Raw genomic sequence first — 16,734 nt, 5'->3', positions numbered from 1 at the left:
CAGACCAAACCTCCTCAGAGCGTTCTCGCCGCGCCACCCAACAAGTAGCGAAGGAAAGGGAGTCCCTGACCCCATTACCTCGGTTACCGTAATTCCGTTTTCCCCAGTTAATCGCCATTTGTTCAGTAGAGGCGTGTTATTAAAGTCAGTCCTACAAATGAAACTGTCGGTTTAATTTATTTTTTCAAAAACATTGTTATTGTAAATGAAGCTACATGCTCCTGAAATTAGAGGAATCAACCGCCTTGTTTCTTCCAGATTTTGAAAAAGCGGCAAAAGCTTCAGGAAAAAACACTGATAATATTAGAAAATATAGTACTTTTTTTTTTTTTTAATGTAGTATCTTCCACAGTGTCAATCAGATTTTCTCTTTTTCATAGAAAACCAAGTGAAAGGCTGGGCGCAGTGGCTCACGCCTGTAATCCCAACACTTTGGGAGGCTGAGGCAAGCAGATCACAAGGTCAAGAGATCGAGACCAGCCTGGCCAACATGGTGAAACCTCCATCTCTACTAAAAATACAAAAATTATCTGTGCGTGGTGGCGCACACCTGTAGTCCCACCTACTCGGGAGACTGAGGTAGGAGAATCGCTTGAACCAGGGAGGCAGAGGTTGCAGTGAGCTAAAATCAGGCCACTGCACTCCAGCCTGGGAGACTGAGCAAGACTCTTCAGATGAAGAAGGGTCCGAAGCAAGATTCGATGAAAAAAAAAAATTCATTGAATACAATTCTTTGTTTAATCTGTTTCATTTGCTGAGCAGTTTATCCTTTGTAAATTTCTTTTCTCCTGTCTCAGCCTCGCGCACCACCACGCCCGGCTAATTTTTTGTATTTTTAGTAGAGACGGGGTTTCACCGTGTCAGCCAGGATGGTCTCGATCTCCTGACCTCGTGATCCGCCCACCTCAGCCTCCCAAAGTGCTGGGATTACGGGTGGATCACGAGGTCAGGAGATCGAGACCATCCTGGCTAATATGGTGAAACCCCGTGTCTACTAAAAAATACAAAAAATTAGCTGGACGTGGTGGCGGGCACCCGGAAGGCAGAGCTTGCAGTGAGCCGAGATTGCGCCACTGCACTCCAGCCTGGGCGACAGAGTGAGATTCCGTCTCAAAAAAGAAAGAAAGAAAAGAAAGAAATTCTAAGTGAGCATGTTGATGTCCAAACCCACCAGGTGGTCAGAATCGCCCAGGAAACTAAAAATCAGGATGCCCAGCTTCCGCCCCAGACCCCCAGATCGGGGAGCAGGGAGACTGGGATTCAGAATCTGCACTTTTTTTTTTTTTTTTTTTTGCAGTTTTTACAGTTTTATTTAAACACCAAACACGCACATGTGTCTACTCATTTTCTTCGCTGCGCAGCCTGGCATGGGGGACAGTGACTCTGACGGCCAGCTGGGCAGCTCTTTCCACGATGGCTTCGCGGTTCCTGGAGGAACGCTGTGAGCGATCTCAGCGCAGTAAGCTTTGTTGCACATCAGCAGCAAGCTCCCTGACGTTGTAGACTGTGAACTTCCGGAAGCCAGTGGGCAGCATGGGCTTTGTTTTTTTGTTGCCCCCATAACCAATGTTGGACATCAAGATCTGACCCTCGGCCAGGCGCAGTGGCTCACACCTGTAATCCCAGCACTTTGGGAGACCGAGGCGGGTGGATCATGAGTTTAGGAGATCGAGACCATCCTGGCTAACACGGTGAAACCTCGTCTCTACTAAAAATACAAAAAATTAGCCGGGCGTGGTGGTGGGCGCCTGTAGTCCCAGCTACTCAGGAGGCTGAGGCAGGACTCTTTGCCAGGCTGGTCTCAGACTTTTGACCTCAGGTGATCCAGCTGCCTCAGCCTCCCAAAGTGCTAGGATTACAGGCATGAGCCACCACGCCTGGCCTCAACAACAACAACAACAAAAATGTTTAAATTAGCCAGGCATGATGACATGCATCTGTAGTACCAACCACTCAGGAGGCTGAGGTAGGAGGATCACTTGAGCCCAGGGGTTTGAGGCTGCAGTGAGCTGAGATCGCACCACTGCACTCCAGCCTGGGCAATCAAGCAAGACTCTGTCTCAAAAAAAAAAGGCAGAATAACCCTTGGCCTGCCTGAACAGAGTGGGAGCACCTTATCCTACAATGTAAAGGTAGAGACCAGATGACTCCTTCTGGCCCTAAAACTTGGACTGTTTGACAAATAGAATTACAGATACAGCAAAGTGAGCAAGAGAACAAATATAAAAACCTGAGTGTTGGGGGCAAATATGACAGAAGGTAGGAGTGAATGCAGGGAGAAATGCAGGGCAAATGGGAGTGGGGGTTGCATAAATAGCTCAGATATATAGCCTTTACCAGGAAGAACTAAGGCAGCTGGATATTCAGTTTCTGAGTTCAGCATTGACCCACTGCAACTGACCTAATCTTTTCTCAAAACAGAACACCATCACAGCTGAGGCATTCCATTTGCAGGCAGAATGGGCTGCGTTCCATCCTGCAACATTGCCGCTTCTCTGCTAAATCAATCAAGGGCATTGAATGTGTTTTGTCATCAAGAATCAGGAGCAAGACTGGAGGTCAGGGAACTTGAGAAAACCAGGTGCTTCGCTGAGCTGTTGTTTTCCACGCAGGGAGAACAGCCAACTCCGGTCCTTTCCAGAAAAATCTATGCTTAGCTTAAAGGAAACCAAAATAGACACGAAGAATGTTGCTATTGTCTGAGCCTCATGACTCTGTTTTTAGTAAAACCCAAGTCATTCCCCTCTGCAGGTCAGATGTTTTGTTGACAGTGAAGTGAGAAGAGGAAGGAAAAGGAGGTAACAGGGCCGCAGCATCACCTTCAGCTGGGAATGTGAGGCTGCCAGGAAACCAGCAAGTCTGTCTCCCCCTCTCCACCCGTCTAAAAATATGGTGGTATTTATGCATGTGATTTTCACCTTCTACAGCACACCTTTCTATTTTATTCGTGATTTTTTAAAATAATAAGCATGTAGATCGATTAGCAGAAACGAAGTTATTCCCATTTTTAAGAGGGTCCCTGGGTAGCATAGGGACTGTGGTGAAAAGTGCCTCTTACTGAATAAACTTTGCCCACTGTCCACATTTCTTCCTTCAGAAGTGAGGATTTTTGCATAGCCCCAGCCTTAAAAAGCCAGCCAAGGAAAACACGGCAAAGACAGACCCGAGAAGGAAATGCATCAAGGAAGGGACTGCCTGAGAGCCCATCACAGAGCTGGGACCTGCACCCCAGCCTCTCCTTCCCACCCTGGGCTGTTTTGCAAAGGGCAGTGAAGAGCCTCTCTGGGACGCCTGGGATGTGGAGCAAGACAAGGGCAAAGCAGCTGGGAGAGCAGGTGTCCAGGCCCAGTCCCCGCTGGGTGGCCTACCAGCCTGGGCGCCCTAACCGATGAGTCTGGATGGACTCGGGGAGCCATCTGCAAGGCTTGACAGCAACAGATGCTGCTGTCTGTGGCCCTGTGGATTCTTTTTTTTTTTTTTTTTTTTTTTTTTGGCCGGTCTGGCTCTCTTGCCCAGGCTGGAGTGCAGTGGCCGGATCTCAGCTCACTGCAAGCTCCGCCTCCTGGGTTCATGCCATTCTCCTGCCTCAGCCTCCCAAGTAGCTGGGACTACAGGCACCTGCCACCTCACCCGGCTAGTTTTTTGTATTTCTTAGTAGAGACGGGGTTTCACTGTGTTAGCCAGGATGGTCTCGATCTCCTGACCTCGTGATCCACCCGTCTCGGCCTCCCAAAGTGCTGGGATTACAGGCTTGAGCCACCGAGCCCGGCAACCCTGTGGATTCTTTGTGGAGAAGGGATGAAGGTCAGTGTCCATTCAAGGTCAAAAATCCCATTATTGGGAGTCCCCTCCTTCCTCCCCCAAATCCTAAAGATGGAATCACAAAGATGTGGTCTGTACCTATGCAGATTTTAAAAGAAAAAAGGGGCTGGGTGCAGTGGCTCATGCCTGTAATCTCAGCACTTCGTAAGGTCGAGGCAGGCAGATCACCTGAGGTGGGGAGTTCAAGACCAGTCTGGCCAACATGACGAAACCCTGTCTCTATTTTAAAAATGCAAAAAATTAGCCGGGTGTGGTGGTGCATGCCTGTAATCCCAGCTACTTGGGAGGCTGAGGCATGAGAATCGCTTAAATACAGGAGGTAGAGGCTGCAATGAGCCGAGATCACGCCACTGCACTCCAGCCTAAGTGACAGAGTGAGACCCTATCTCAAAAAAGAATAAAAAAGAAAAAGAAAAATGGGGTGGGGGAGGAAAGCTTATATGATTGAGACTATATTGAGAAAATGTATTATCCAGTAAATAATATGCAAACTGGACGGGCGCAGTGACTCATGCCTGGAATCCCAGAACTTTGGGGTGCCAAGGCGGGCGGATCACCTGAGGTCAGGAGTTCCAGACCAGCCTGACCAATATGATGAAACCCCGTCTCTACTAGAAATACAAAAATTAGCCAGGCGCGGTGGCATACACCTGTAATCCCAGCTACTCGGGAGGCTGAGACAGGAGAATCACTTGAAACCAGGCGGCGGAGGTTGCAGTGAGCTGAGATCGCGCCATTGCACTCCAGCCCAGGCAATAAGAGCGAAACTCCATCTCAATCCCAGCTACTAGTCCCAGCCAGAATGGTCTTGATCTCCTGACCTCATGATCCGCCCACCTCGGCCTCCCAGAGTGCTGGGATTACAGGTGTGAGCCACCGCGCCCGGCCCATGCCTGGCTAATTTTGTAGAGACAGGGTTTCACCATGTTGCACAGGCTGGTCTCGAACCCCTGAGCTCAAACAATACACCTGCCTCGGCCTCCCAAAGTGCTGGGATTACAGGCATGAGGTTGAGATGTATTTTAAAGACAGAGTCTTGCTGTGCCCAGACATGTGGACCAAGGGTCACAGGACCGGAGATAGGGGGACCAGAGACCCACTGGCATTATAATCCCAGAAATACCATTTGACATTTTAAACAGCATCACGTCATACTTTGACCATTTTTATTTTAAATTTTAAAAGTAAAAAGTAATAGATACTTGTTGGAAGAAATTAGAAAATGTTCCCAAAAATGAAGAAAATAAAAGTTAACCAGAGGAATCAGTGTTCTGATTTTGTGAATTTCCTTTTTTCCTTTTCTTTTTGCCACATATATATGTTTTTAAAAATTGTTTGACGTTAAAAAAAAAAATTACTCTGAAACATTTTGAAAATAAAAGATCATCGGTTGGGTGCAGTGGCTCACACCTGTAATCCCAGCATTTTGGGAGGCCGAGGTGGGCGGATCACTTGAGGTCAGGAGTTTGAGACCAGCCTGGCCAACATGGTGAAACCCCATCTCTACTATTATAAAAATCAGCTGGGCGTGGTGGCACATGCCTGTAATCCCAGCTACTCAGGAGGCGGAGGCATGAGAATTACTTCAACCTGGGAGGCAGAGGTGCAGTGAGGGGAGATTGTGCCACTGCACTCCAGCCTGGGTGACAGAGTGAGACTCTCTCTCAAAATAATAACAATAATAATAATAATAATAATGATGTTGATGATGATGACTGGGTGCGATGGCTCACACCTGTAATCCCAGCACTTTGGGAGGCGGAGGCGGGCAGATCACTTGAGGTCAGTAGTTCGAGACCAGCCTGGCCAACATGGTGAAACCCCGTCTCCACTAAAAATACAAAACTTAGCCAGGTGTGGTGGTGTGGGCCTGTAATCCCTGCTGCTAGAGAGACGGAGACACAGGAACTGCTTGAACTCCAGAGGCGGAGGTTGCAGTGAGCCAAGATCCTGCCACTGCACTCCAGCCTGGGAGACAGAGTGAGACTCTGTCTCGATCAATCAATCAATAACATTCCAGATACCCCAGTTGCACCCGTTTCATCACCATGTTAGAAGATGGCAGCCCAGAGTCAGCCTGGAATCCCAGGTGATTCCATGCACAGCAAAACGTGAGAGTCACAGCTTCGTCCTGTATTATCAACCATTGTGTTAATCACGTACAGGGAACTTGTTTCCAGCCCACCTGGGCCCTGAAGGCGGTGGTAAGGTGATTTTCTGAAGAGCGAGATTCAATCAAGCCTGGGAGAACTCATCCAAGCCCCTGAGCTATTGGTCAGGACTGGGTCCAAAACTGGGAGGGAGCTGCTCAGAGAGGGTTTGTCGGGGGCTGGGTTGGTCTCCTAGGTGGCCAGAGGTCCTGCCTTCCCTGAGGCAGCCCTGGTTCTCACTCATTGCTCTGGCATAATTATTAATAGCATCCTCTTACATTCTCAAAGATGTTCTGATTTGGATAATAAAACATAGTCACCCTACCTTGTATCCACTCCCATGGGACCCTATACATTGTATTCATTGCATTCATCACTATTCTAATTAAACATTGTTTTAATGTCCCTTTGCCCTGCCAGATAGAAGCTCTATGAAGACAGGGATCATGCCTGTCTCATTCTCCGTTTTACCCCCTGCAGAGAGCCAGAGACTGGTATGCAGTGTGGGCACATAGTATTTGTTTTTTCATTTTGTTTTGTTTGAGACGGAGTCTCACTCTGTTGCCCAGGCTGAAGTGCAGTGGCACGATCTTGACTCACTGCAGCCTCTGCCTCCTGGGTTCAAGTGATTTCTGGCTAATTTTTGTATTTTAGTAGAGATGGGGTTTCCCTGTGTTGGCCAGGCTGGTCTCAAACTCCTGACCTCAAGTGATCCCCCGCCTCTGTCTCCCAAAGTGCTGGTATTACAGGCTTGAGCCACCATGCCTGGCCCAGTATATGTCGAATGACTCCAATGAGCAGGACCCCAAGGAGCTACTGCTAGAAGCAGAAACAGGAGCAGGCAACACACAATGGCAGGGAGAAGCTGAACGGCTCAGACAGCCCAGAGTGAACACCAGCCCCAAGGCATGCTGATGACTGTCTCTGGCCACAGCAATGGCATGAACCCCGAATGGAGGGAACAGTGGGGCAGGAGGCTGACCTGGGGAGCGCCTAAAGGGACCCCATGACATCCCAAAAGGAACGGCTGCCCAGAAATGTAAAGGACAAAGGCTTGGGGTCATTATGCCCTGAATATTAAAAGAAAAGTGAGTGGCGCAGTGGCTCATGCCTGTAATCCCAGCACTTTGGGAGGCCGAGGCGGGCGGATCACCTGAGCTCGGGAGTTCAAGACCAGCCAAACCAACATGGAGAAACCCCGTCTCTACTAAAAATACAAAATTAACCGGCGTGGTAGCGCATGCCTGTCATCCCAGCTACTAGGGAGGCTGAGGTAAAAGAATCATTTGAACCTGGGAGGCAGAGGTTGCAGTGAGTCATGATCACGCCATTGCACTCCAGCCTGGGCAACAAGAGCAAAACTCCGTCTCAAAAAAAAAAAAAAAGAAAGAAAGAAAAGTGACTTTGTCTTGCACCCTGGCTGCCCCTAGTAAATGATGTGGAATATGGAAAAATCCTGGCCTGTGTATCTTTGCTTTTATTTATCTCTGATTATTTCCTTGTATTAGCCAAGCTATGCTAAGTACTGGAACAGTAACTCTGCAGCCTCAAGAGAACGTCATTTTTCACACATACAGTAGTTTAGTAGGTATTAGGGGGCAACCTTGGGGGCACAGACCCACGAAGGGGAGCACAAGGTTTCCATTGCCCGGGTCTGGCATTTATGTCACTTCTGACCACATTCTATTGGCCAGAACTCGATCACATGGCCATAGCTAACTGCAAAGGACACTGGGAAATATAGTCTGACTATGTGGAAATAAAAATAAATGTGGCAAATAATGAGCTACAAGGTTTCTTCCTAGAAGTGAAAGTAAAAGCCCAAAAGGAGTGTATTAGTTTGTAACCGGGCATGGTGGCTCGTGCCTATAATCCCAGCACTTTGGGAGGCCCAGGTGAGAGAATCACCTGAGGTTAGGAGTTCAAGACCAGCCTAGCCAACATGGTGAAACCCCGTCTCTACCAAAAATACAACAATTAGCCAGGCATGGTGGTGGCAGCCTGTTGTCCCAGCTACTGGGAGGCTGAGGTAGAAGAATCACTTGAACCCGGGAGGCAGAGGTTACAGTGAGCCACGATCGTGCCACTGCACTCCAGCCTGGGCAAAAGAGCAAGACTCCGTCTCAAAAAAACATAAAAATAAAAATAAAGAGTGTCTTAGTTTGCTAGGGCTGCGGTAACAAAGTACCACAAACTGGGTGGCTTAAAGCAACAGGCATATTGCTCTACGGTTCTGGAGGCCAGAATTCCAACATCAAGGTGTCAGCATGGTTCTGCTGCCTCCAGGCTCCTGGGAAGAATCTGTTCGTGCCCCTCCCTCAGCTTCAAGGTGTCCTTAGCAACCTCCGACATGCCTCGTCATGTGGCTGCGTCCCTCCAACCTCTGGCTCCATCCTAACAGGTCCTTCCATCTCCCTGTGTGTCTCTCCTCTCATAAAGACAGCAGACGGCTGGGTGCAGCGGCTCACACCTGTAATCCTAGCAGTTTGGGAGGCTGAGGCAAGTGGATCACTTGAGGTCAGGAGTTCGAGACCAACCTCGCCAACAGGGTGAAACCCTGTCTCTACTTTAAAAAAAAAAAAAAAAAAAAAAATTAGCCGGGCGTGCACCTGTAATCCCAGCTACTTGGGAGGCTGAGGCAGGAGAATCGCTTGAACCCAGGAGGTGGAGGTTGCAGTGAGCTGAGGTCACCCCACTGCCCTCCAGCCTGGGTGACAGAGCAAGACTCTGTCTCAGAAAAAAATAATAATAATAATAAAATAAAGACAGCACACATACCATCTTAACTTTAATTACATCTGCAAAGACCCTATTTTCCAAATAAAGTCAAATTCACAGGCACCAGGGTTAGGACTTGGAACTATATTTCTGGGGGACACAATTCAACTCAGAGCAAATCAAGGCAGGGAACTTTTTTTTGAAACAGAGACTCACTCTGTTGCCCAGGCTGGAGTGTAGTGGCGCAATCATGGCTCACTGCAGCCTCTGCCTCCCAGGCTCAAGGGATCCTCCCACCTCAGCCTCCTGAGCATCTGGGACTGCAGGCATGCACCCCCACATCCAGCAAATATTTTTTGTATTTTTTGTAGGGACAAGGTTTCGCCATGTTGCCCAGGCTGGGCTCAAATGATCCTGCCACCGTGGCCTTCCAAAGTGCTAGGATTACAGGCATGAGCCACCACACCTGGCTGTGAACTTTTTACAGATTCCTGAGACACTCCCCGATTCCTTCCGAAAAGATCATTCCAATTTGCAAACAAACCAGCCTGAGGGCACTGTGTCATCCCACCTTCCCCAAACCAAGTGCTGTGTTTTGGTTTTCTTCCTTAGCCTTATTTATTTTTTATGTTACTTTATATTTTATTTTATTGAGTCAAGGCCTCACTCTGTAACCCAGACTGCAGTGCAGTGGCGTGATCGCGGCTCACTGCAACTTTCAACTCCTGAGCTGAAGCAATCCTCCCTCCTCGGCCTCCCACAGTGCTGAGATTCCAGGCCTGAACCACCACACCCAGCCTTCCTTAGCTTTAGTATCTTGATTTTTGCAAATCTGGTAAGTGAGCAGTGGTATCTAATTTTTGACTAGAAAGTTCAAAAAGTGCTTGGGAATCACGTCGCCGGTTACAGCTGAAGGGTGGTGCCCAGGCAGGACGAAGCGTTTGTCGGGCCGTGAGTGGCCGTCGCAGGATGCAGCCCAAGCAGGGAGTCAGGAACATTTCACTAGCTGTAGTTAGATGCCTGGGTCCTAGCTCTCTGCTGGCAGAAGACAAATATCAGAAGGCAAAGAGGACAAAATATTCCATTTGTCCATCTAAAATGAATGTTTCTAGCAAGGAGGCCTGGATGGCCCTCTGCAGACAGCCCAGCTGCTGTGGTGCGTCTTGTCTGGTTTGTTTGTCACAGCGGCAGCTTCCGTCTGATGGCTGCAGAGGAGGAAGGTGGCGGCTGACGCTCAGAATGAGCCATCCCCAGTGCAGCTCCACGAGGCTGGCGGAGTGGGGGGGGAAACGGAGGGGGGGGCCGTCGCTCACAGAACACTCTGTACTCATCCAGGAGCCCCCACACCCGGGAAGGCGGCCACCTTATGATATGTGATCTGTTCCAGGCAGAGTCTCTGTCAGCCAGGGAAACATTTGTAAACATAATTTGTGTTCTCCATTTTTGTCATAGTTTTGGTCCTTATTTCCCCCCCATAACTCACTATTTTCCTCCTATATTTTTCCTTCTGGAGGTTTTAATCAGAGGGACATGTCCAGAGTGTCCTGGAAAGTCTGGAAGGTGCTTGCCTTTCCTCAGAATGTGCTCTCTCGTGGCAGCAAACGTCGGCAGGGAGTGCAGCCTGCAATTTACAAGTTTATGTTTACGATCCTTATTTTTATTACCTTTGAGTGAAAGTGATTGCTATGGTTATCTCCTTCTCTGATATATATATATTCCTTTCATTTATTTTGAGGATGGTTTGAATTTTTATGCATCTTCCATCCCATGCTCCCAAAAGAAGTGGGAAGAGCAGCGGGGAGGATCGGGGACCCCCTCCTCTTCCCTCCTCACAGCAGACGGCATCTCTCAGAGCATCCCCCAATCAAGGGACAGTCTCCCTCCTCTGCTCCCGGGGAGTGAGTAAATAATCTCCTCCATCTCCACACTCCCAAGTAAGCCTGAGGGGCTTTCCGGGGGGCTTCGGAGAACCCCACCTATAACCCAATCAGGGAGGTTGGTAGAATGAAATAGTAAAGGAAGAAAAAAAGCATGTACCTGCCAAGCTGGTTTTCACTGGGTTAAAGGCCTCTGTGATGGCATCATTGACCTAAAATCATCCAAGATTGACACTGTCTCCAAGGTGACAGGCCCTGAATCTTGGGCCCGAGTCTCCTGCTCAGAGGGTCACCTGTGACTCCCTCCTCTCTCGGGCCTTCCAGTACAGCCACAGCTACCCGTATAATAGCCCCCAAGTGCTTGGTTAGGTGTCAGTAGTGACGGGGTGCATCTGGAAGACCGATGTCTCAGGAGCTGATTCACTTCTCGAAGAACTGAGTTGGACCTTACCACCACTCATTTTGGCCCTGACACCGTCCTGGCTTTGGGCCTGCAGAGCAGACTGGTCGAGCCATTCCTACTGCAGGGCAACTGGAGTGGGGCCTGTAGAGTGAATCTGAGCCGGATGCCAGCAAAGTTCAACACACTCAAGCTCTGTACCCTCAGGCAAGTCACCACCCTTTCTCTCTGCACCTCAGTTTTCTCATCTGTAGAATGGGGAAAAGATTACCCGTATATTGATTTTTTGTTGTTGTTATTGTTGTTGTTTGAGATGGAGTCTCACTCTGTCGCTCAGGCTGGAGTGCAGTGGTGTGATCTTGGCTCATTGCAACCTCTGCCTCCCAGGTTCGAGCGATTCTCCTGCTGCTGTGATTACAGGTGCCCACCACCATGCCTAGCTATTTTTTTCTTTTGTATTTTTAGTAGAGATGGGGTTTTACCATTGGTCAGGCTGGTCTTGAATTCCTGACCTCAAGTGATCCGTCCACCTCGGTCTCCCAAAGTGCTGGGATTATAGGTGTGAGCCGCTGTGTCCGGACAATTTGTGAGGATGTGATGATGGAGTAGATAGCAGGAACTTTGCAAAGTGGGTCTCTTAGAGCTTAAATCTGAGGAGGAACTCCCAGGGCTCAAAAACGTCCAATGACCCCGTCTCATGCCGGATGATTCCAGAGTGTTTAACATCACGCCCAAACCCTACAGGATCTGACCCTGTTACTGCCCTGACCCCGCTGAATTCCAGGCGTGCTGACCTGTGCTCTCCCTGGGCCACCCCAAGCCCCGCGCTTGCCGTTCCCGCCGCCAGCAACACATGCTTGTTCCTTCACCTCCTTGAGGTCTCTAATGTCATCACTCAGAGAAGATTTCCATGGCTGCCCCCAAAATAGCCCCCTCAGCCTCTCTCTACACCCTCCTCCTGTGTGATCTCTCTTCACCGACCACCACTGCCCACCATAGTCCAGCCATTGTTTATCGTCTGCTTCTCCTCCGCAGGAGAGGCCGATGAGAGCGAGGTCTGCCTGGGTCTGCTATGGTGCTGGTGCCCATCAGAATCAATGCTTGGGGATGAATCGGTGAAGGGGAATGAATTTGTTGGATGAATCAGTGAAGGGGAATCCTGTGGCCAACACACTGAGAGGATCTCCACAAAGTGGAGAAGCCTCTAGAGAAGGCTGAGCCCAAGCATTTGGGAGGCACACGTCCCTCACACGGGATCAAGGGACCACAAGCCAGACATGGCCTCTGTCCTGAGGGGAGAAGGATGACGGGCCATCAACTACCGTGCACTGCAATAGGGCTGGGGGCCCAGGATGGGGCACTCCACCCAAATGAGGTGGTTGGGAAGGCTTTGTGGGGAGCAACATTTTTCCTCCATTATCTGCATTCTAGAAAGAAGGCACCATTTGCACGGAGCCCTGAGGTGGGAAAGAGAGGCCCCTGGAGGATGCAGAAGCGCAGGTGACTCTGCCTGGCAGGGGGCAGGGGCTGAGGTGCAGTCAGAGAGTCAATGGGCCAAGCAGGTGCAACACCACCAGCTCCCGGGGAGCTTCCCGGCCACTTCTCTGGTGCATGGCGATGAGACTGGGCCTGCTAGGGGCAAGGAGACCTCGGGGTTGGCTCCAACTCAGAGCAGAGGAAGGACAGAGGCAGTGCGCCACCATCTTCTTTGCCCCCTTCTGCACCTTCCAACAGTTGCCAACAGCAGCCTGGGAGTCCGCAGAGGTAATCCAGGTAAATTGTAATGGTGGCCCAAACCTGGGCATGGGGGAGGGATCTGGAACTATTTGGGAAACAGATGATAAGGGTTCAGAGGCTGACTGGCTGGGGACAGGGAAGGGGGGAACTTGGAGAGCAGTCCCATATTCCTGGCTCATCCGGGCCCAGGGCAGGAGGGCTACAGGGTGTCTGAGCTGTGAGCTGGAGCCAGGCTCTGGGGGAACTCCCACCTCTGCCTCTCTGCGCTCCCAGACACGCACAGACGCTGCTGTTGGATTCGGGAATGGGGGGGAGATAAAGCTGATGGAGGTGTGAGGCCAGATGACAAAATGTGGCTGAGCTTGACGGGATGGTTCATTAAGACGGCAGCTTGGGTGTGTCTGAGGAAGCACCCCGCACAGACACCGGCTCTCCTCTGGCAGAGGGACTTCAAGGCGGATGATATAAAACCAAGCAGGCCAACGGGGAGAGATGAGGACCTTCCCTGAGGACTACCTGCATCTCAAGCTTGTGGGAAACTGCTTGGAGAAATAGGGCTGCGCAAATGTATTTGCCAGTTACTGTCTAGTTATTGGCCGCTGGGACAATAATGTCCCAGGGTGAGCTGGGACTGGAGTGCCTGTGGGTACGAGTGGGGCAGGGTGGGGGGCTTTGGGCAATTGCTGTTGGGTGTTTTGATGGTTGAGTGACATGCATGTGAGATGGCCATGTTGACACCTGCACAGTCATGGTTACTTATGCAGCCAGCACCACTGCTGCGGTTTGAATGATGGTGTCTCCTCAAAATTTGTTTTTTGTTTTTTGTTTTTTGTGTTTTTTTTGAGACAGAATCTTGCTCTGTCGCCCAGGCTGGAGTGCAGTGGTGTGATGTCCGCTCACTGCAAGCTCCGCCCCCTGGGTTCATGCCATTCTCCTGCCTCAGCCTCCCAGGTAGCTGGGACTACAGGCGCCTGCCACCACGCCTGGCTAATTTTTTTGTATTTTTAGTAGAGACGGGTTTCACCATGTTAGCCAGGATGGTCTCGATCTCCTGACCTAGTGATCCGCCCGCCTCGGCCTCCCAAAGTGCTGGGATTACAGGCGTGAGCCACCGTGCCTGGCCAGAAGTTTGTATGTTGACGTTTACTCACCAATGTAATGGAATTAAGAGGTGACGCTGTAAGAGTTGATGAGGTCACGAGGGTGGAGCCTTCACGGATGGGATTAGGGTCCCTATCAAAGGGCCAGAGGGTGTGGGTCCACCACGCGAGGCCTCAGCATTTGCCCCCTTCCAAAGATGTAGCCACATGGGCCTTTGCCAGGGAGGCTGGGAGTCTGAAATCCAGGGCTCCGGAGCTTCACTGTCTGGAGAGGGTCCAGCCTTGCTTCCAAGATGGCACTTGGAGCACTGCCTCCTCTTGGTGCGGGGGATGCTGTGTCCTCATGTGGCAGAGGGTAGAAGGGCAAGAGGGAAAAACTTCCTTCACCAAAGCTCTTTTATTAGCAGTAGTAATTTTGTGGTAGGGTCTCGTTCTGTTGCCCAGGCTGGAGTGCAATGGTGCAATCACAGCTCACCGAGGCCTTGACCTCCTGAACTCAAGTGATCCTTCCGCCTCAGCCTCCCAAATAGCTGGGACTACAGGCATGTGACTCCACGCCCAGCTTTTTTTTTTTTTTTTAGAGACAGGGTCTCACTATGTTGCCCACGCTGGTCTTGAACTCCTGAGCTCAAGTGATCCACCCACCTTGGCCTCCCATAGTACTGGATTGCAGGCATGAGCCACTGTGTCCAGCCTCAAAGCCCTTTTAAAAGGGCACGAATCCCTTTACGGAGGGAGTCGCTCTTGACCTAATCACCTCTTAAGGCGATTAAGACACATGGACGTGAAGTTTCAACACTGAAGTTTGGAGAGGACACACTTGAACCACAGCACGCATGCATCAGGCTTTCCTTCCTTTGTAAGTTAGGGCTGAATAATGTGAGGGGCAGATGATTCTTGGCTGTGGGCCCATCTGCTGTAGGCGTTGAGCAGTGTCCCTGGCCTCTATCTACCAGATGCTACTGCACCTCCCTCCTCTCAATTGTGACAATGAAAAAGGCCTCTAGACTTTGCCAAATGTCTTCTGGGGGCCAAAGTCTTCCCTGACCTGGGAATCACTCTTCTGCGCACACCCATCGCTGAATAGTTGAGTCTCTCCTGCATCTACCTGTGTGCCCCCAAAGAGCAGCCACAGCAAAGAGGCAGGGGCTGAGATGGCTCAGGAATGTGTCTCCAGTGTCTGGCTGCAACCCAGATCCCAAATCCAATCAGAAAGTTACAGCCGCACACATCTCATGTCAGCACCGCTTAATAGCGTTAGGGCAGATTTTCCCATAGCCATTTTTAATATTAAAAAACAACCCTCTCTTCTTAGAGCCACGTTAAGCATATGGCAAGCCGTGCACTGGCTGTGTCGCCTCCTGCAAGCTCAGTGCCTGCCTCCTGTTTTCTTGTATCTGGGAAGACACAAATGCTGCTTAGAGTCAAACCTCAGGAGATGTGTGAAGCGTGTAAAAGTCAAAGATAAACAGGCCTGCTTTGCCCTTGGACACATAAGCTGGATTTTCTGCAGTAATCCAGGGCCTTCACCAAAAAAGCCAAGAGCAAGAAAACCTTCCAGCACAATCCATAACAACATCCCCCCTCCGGGCCCCAAAACGGCGAGTCTGGCAGTCGAGGCAACTGACAGCCACAACTCGGGCAGAGTTTCAGCGAGTGCTCCCTCCTCCCAGACGCCGCCAGCACAGCTCGGTTTTGATCCACAAACACTCCAAGTTTCCACTCCAGCTCCATATAGCTCTGCTAATACCCATCAGCCCGCAGACAAAATCTTTTATTTCCTAGTAAGCCTGGAATAAAAAAGATGAATTCGCAGGGGATTTAGGAGGGAAACAAAGACAATGATCTTGACAGAGAATAAATTCTGTTTGCTCAAGTATGGTTCATCAGGCATTGATTAAGACTCATAGCATTGTGGAATTGGAATCAGAAAACTTTACAGTGGGGAGGAAAGAACTCTCCCTTCCAGGGCAGAGGAGTAGCAGTCGTCCATCTTCTTTTGGAACATTCCAGAAAGGTGGCAGCTTTGCCCCAACTCTCACCCCTCCCTGTGTCCCTGCCCTCTGTCATGTGACTTGCAGCTCCTCCCACATAGGCAGAACCTGCTTCCCCGACCATGGATGTCCAGTGTGGCCTTGAGGCTAGCTTTGGCCAGCAAGACATAGGCAGAGCAAAGCAGGGGCTTGCAGACGTGCATGTGCGGGTGGGCTTGCCTTCTGTTGCCTCTGCCGTCACCAGGACAAGAAGCTGCCTCAGTGAGCCCAGCAAGCCCAGGAGGGTGGGAGACCCAGCCCAATCTGTGGTGTGAGGCAGAGCCACGCCAGCCACAGGCCTGGGAGAATGCTGAGCTAGCCCCTGAGCTTGGGACTGGTTTGGCATTCATCATTATTGTGCCAATAACTGGCCAATACAGAAACTGGCTGAGCCCTGAGGGCTGGTGCAGCCCCTGAGGTCCTGTGGGTGTTTGTTACCAGGCATTAGCTGACCCACGCATATGAGCGGTGTTCTGCATCATAGCAGCCCAGTCCCTTTGCCACATCATGCATTGCCGGACAGTGACCAGCATTTGTCTCTTTCCCACCAGGCTTGGGTGGGCCCCACCTTGGAAGCAATTCTGAATATGGGTCAGCAAGTCTAGATTCAGCTGCCCGACAGCTGTTTTGTGACAGCCCTTGGGTCCTCCAAATCACCCTACCTCTTTGGAATGCTGGGGAGACCCCAGTTATGGAGAAAACATGGTTCTGACCCTCAGGGGAGTACAGTTGGGTCAGGGAGGCAGGGTGTATACGGCAACCAAGGATTTCATAGAAGGTGAGAGCAATGGTCAAGCCAGGGCATGTCGTATATGGGAAGGCAGGGTCCCCTGCAGACATCCCTGCTGCTGCCCACCTCATCCCCACTCCCTACTCCTTCCCCTGCACCTCCCCCAG

At 50.5% G+C, this 16,734-nt stretch overlaps 1 long non-coding RNA gene across 1 annotated transcript; it reads left to right on the top strand.

Annotated features, from left to right (window-relative positions):
* Positions 1–12,402: 12,402 nt before the first annotated feature.
* On the top strand, positions 12,403–15,680 carry LOC103879037. Its single transcript, XR_001896165.3, has 2 exons — positions 12,403–12,740; positions 15,120–15,680. It is a non-coding gene; the product is annotated as an uncharacterized LOC103879037 (long non-coding RNA).
* The last annotated feature ends 1,054 nt before the right edge of the window (positions 15,681–16,734 follow it).

This window comes from Papio anubis, chromosome 17, assembly GCF_008728515.1.
Source record: "Papio anubis isolate 15944 chromosome 17, Panubis1.0, whole genome shotgun sequence".
Lineage (NCBI taxonomy): Eukaryota > Metazoa > Chordata > Mammalia > Primates > Cercopithecidae > Papio > Papio anubis.
The sequence above is the reverse complement of the archived record's forward strand: the minus strand, read 5'-3'. Positions and strand labels throughout refer to the sequence as shown.